This window comes from Bison bison, unplaced genomic scaffold, assembly GCF_000754665.1.
Source record: "Bison bison bison isolate TAMUID 2011002044 unplaced genomic scaffold, Bison_UMD1.0 scf7180017864214, whole genome shotgun sequence".
Classification (NCBI taxonomy): Eukaryota; Metazoa; Chordata; class Mammalia; order Artiodactyla; family Bovidae; genus Bison; species Bison bison.
In genome coordinates, this window is record NW_011494786.1 from 566,173 (window position 1) to 570,424 (window position 4,252).

Here is a 4,252-nt window from a genome sequence, read left to right on the forward strand (position 1 = left end):
AGAGCCGTCTATGGGGTCGCACAGAGTCGGACACGACTGAAGCGACTTAGCAGCAGCAGCAGCAGCAGAGTGCTATAAGGGCTTTCCAGGTGGCGCTACCCGCCTGCCAATTTGGGAGACATAAGAGACACAGGTTCAATCCCTAGGTCAGGAAGATCCCCTGGAGGAGGGCATGGCAACACACTCCAATATTCTTGCCAGGAAAATTCCATGGATGGAGGAGCCTGGTGGGCTACAGTCCATGGGGTCACAAAGAGTCAGGCACAACTGAAGCGACTTAGCACACATGTGTACACACACACACACACACACACACACACGCAGAGTGCTGTAATCAGGATATCTGTTCCTTTTTGAGCATCTCTGGAAAGCCCCTGGAGGGATTAAATGGAAAGGAAATTGCTATGATACTAGTATCTCATTGCTGGTAAAAATTTAATCTTTGTGGTGGGGATAGGATGGAAAGGGGAGAGAGGTATTAAGGGCTATCTCTCCACCTGCTGGTTATCATGAGAAAGTGCAGGGACAATGATAGAGAAATCAGTAGTTCCAGGTCCCGATTAAGCATTTTTCAATTATCTCATTTAATCTTTATAACGCATCTGCAAATAACATTTTATACTATTTTTTGGAAGTGATAGTAGGACTAAAGAATTTCTATCATGATTTCAGAAAGAAAAGAAGATTCTCTCTCTGGAAGCTATAAATTAGTAAAAATGTATTAGTGTTGAAAATTGAGCAAAGTATTCTTCAAGGCTTCCTGTGTGGCGCTAGTGGTAAAGAAACGGTCTGCCAATGCAGGAGATGTAGGAGACTCAGGCTTGATACCTGTGCCAGGAAGATCCCCTGGAGGGGGTCATGGTAACCTATTCCAGTACTCCTGCCTGGAGAATCCCCTGGACAGAGGAGCCTGGTGGGCTACAGTCTGTAGGGGCACAAAGAGTCGCACATGACTGAGGCAACTTAGCACACACTTAGCACACACACACACGTTCAAGGTGCTGGCATTGCCAGCATGAATGGGACCTACAGACTTGTACCTAGGAATTCAGAGCCTACCTGCTTTTGTTATAATGCACTGTAACAAGAGCTGTGATAGATTGCACTTAACTGAAAATATAATGGGATACGACACAGCTATTTCAAGGTTATGATGAGAACTAAATGAACTAAAGCTTATGGAAGTACATAACTCAGTGCCTTGTAAAAATAATTGACAATTTGTTATTTGATTTTCCCTTCATTTGTCTGTGAAACCAGAGTTGGGACAATAGACCTCATTCACAGTCTCCATCTCTTCTAGGCTAGGAACGGTGGGGAGACACCAACATCACAGCTTTTTATTCGTGCTTTTAAATCATAGGAAGGGACTTCTCACATAGTTTGAAAAGTCAGGCATCATATCTCTATTATTCTAGATGCCTATCTCCTCCAGTCCTCATTCTACACTTTGCTTTACTCTGCAAACCCTCTTTCCTTGACAACCACCTAACCATGTCTGGGATATTTTTGGCTTTTATTATCAATATCTAAGTTAGTCATCCTATCCTTTCCTAATTTCTATCCAAGACTTTAAATAAGACTTTGTGGTTGTGTGTATCTTAGTATCTGCTGGAGATAAGTGATGCTGCCTCATTCTTCATCTCCATTGGTTATATATATAAAAACAGTTATCTGAGAAAGGATGTGGTTTTTCCAGAAAATCTTTCTCTTTCTCTTTATATTTCTCCAAAGTCTTACTCAGAAGAAAAGAACCAACACCCAGACTAATACGAGGAATGATCTTTTGGGTGCTGTATCCAAAAGGAAATAAGAGACACTTATGAAAGACCTCAGGTTCCTTCCTTTTTTTTAAATCAAATATTAGTTGTAATACATGCCTGGAAGTCCAAAAATGCATAATATCCCTACTGTTTATTCCTACTGTTATCACACTAATCTCTGCCCAACTCATCATATCTAAACTTGGACTGCTAAATGTTTTCCTAGTAAATATTTTTTCTAATCTCATTCCTTCCTTTCTAAACAATGTAACTTCTTTATACTTTTTCAATGCCTTACCTAGCATAGTTTAAACTTTTCATATCGGCTCTGATCACCCAGTGTTACTAAGGAAGAAATTTTAATTCTGTCAAAAGGACTCCTCACTATTTACCACCTCCTGACCATCCCTCCCCCTACACACATGATTTCACTGTGGTTCATAATCCCCAGATGTCTCTAGACAATCTGAAACATAACCCCTTCCTCTATGTTCTAAGTCTCACTTCCTCCAGAACTCACATCTCTTCGAATACTTCCTTTTTGTTGTAAAGTATGTTTTCACTTATGTTTAATTATTTTGTTTTATCTTGAAAATTAGTGTCACCAAGTTGTGTTTTGCTTGTTTTTTAACAGATGTGTCTATGGTAGGTTTCGTCACATTTAAAAAAAATATTTTATATCTCTATCTTTACTACGGGCTTTAGTCTTTCTAAAAGTAGAATCTAAGTCATGTGTATATTTTAAGCCTTAGCATTAGAAGAATTCTATACATATAGGAAGCACTCAATAAACATTGTGAATTGAATACCCCCGAAAATAGGGCTTCCCTGGTGGCTCAGTTGGTTAAGAATCTGCCTGCGATGAAGGAAACCTGGGTTCAATCCCTGGATCAGGAAGATCCACTGGAAAAGGAAATGGCGACCCACTCCAGTATTCTTGCCTGAAAAATCCCATGGACAGAGGAGCCTAGAGGGCTACAGTTCATGTGGTTGCAACAGTTGGACATGGCTTACTGACTAAACCTGCCTACCTAACTAGATTGCACGTGTAATGTAATGTAATTCTCAGCTAAAATTTGTTAAATGGTGGCGAATGGTTAGTATCATTCTAGGGAAAATATATGAAGGATAGGCATCAAGAATATTTTTCTGACCGTGAGGATATGAGATTTGGAAATATGTGAAAGAGGGACAACCCCAAAATTGTCTTTTCACCAAATTACTGCTTACTACTGCCAATCTGTGTGATGCCAACAATTTCTCCTGTGTAGAAACAGATAATTATTTCTTCCTAGAAAATCAGAGAATAAACTGACTAGTGACCAAGGGTTAACCAGTCCAGGATCATTTCCCAGATTACACCTAGTGCTCCTCATTTCATAATTTCTTATTAATCACAAAACATTTTCTGGATTTAGGGTGTTTGGTCTTTTGGATGTCCTTTCTACTTTCCCCGACTCCTCAATGTTTCCAAAAAAGTCTCATCAAAACATAGTCCTGATATTTTATAGAATTATCTGTTTCAGAGTGTCTTGAGATTGATCTCTTGTATCTATTCTCCCATTCCAGTGGAGAAGTGAAAAGAGACTCTTAAAGGGCAGATTCATTTGTTCCAGGCACCAACACCTTAGCAGACATTGAAAAGTGCCCATGTGTAAAAGATACTCAATCTTAGAGCGTTGACCAGAGGGACAGGGACCTGTTGGAATCCTCTCTAGGGACAAAGGCAAGAGCAGGCTCCATTTTGACCTCTCTGCCTTGCTAAAGGTGGCAGGCACAATTTTATTTTATTATAGATTTTACTCCAAATTTTTTTCCCTTGGTGAATGCTACTTCACATTTCAACTGACAAGCATTGTCTCTGTGCTCTTGGTCTGCCTTACTAAACCTAGTGGGCACCATCTTTTTATTTTCTTCTTCAGCAGGTGCCAGCTTCATGCTCTCCATCTGTCACACTCCACAGATCCAGTGTCTCCCAGAGCGGGGCTCTTACACACGTCTGGTGCTCCTGCTTTTATGTCCGGTGCCCTAGTTTGTGAACTGTGACCAGGGGACACCTCCAGATTAATTGGTTCTGGTGGCTGTCAGGGTTTATGCTCACAGGACCTGCAGGACAATAACCAGCAGAGAAAGATTTCTTAAATAGCTCCCACCCTTAGGGCACAGCAAGAGACAACAGACCCAGGAGCTCAGTCTTCTTGTGAAAGAAACCTCTAATTTATTATCATACTTGCAGCCTGAAGGGTGCGGTTCTCGTTAAACACACACCTAAGGGCTAACTGGGATAAACATCTACTTCTGCTTTATTGACTATGTCAAAGCCTTTGACTGTGTGGACCACAACAAACTCTGGAAAATTCTTAAAAAGATGGGCATACCAGACCACCTGACCTGCCTCTTGAGAACCTATATGCAGGTCAGGAAGCAACAGTTAGAACTGGACATGGAACAACAGACTGGTTCCAAGTAGGAAAAGGAGTATGTCAAGG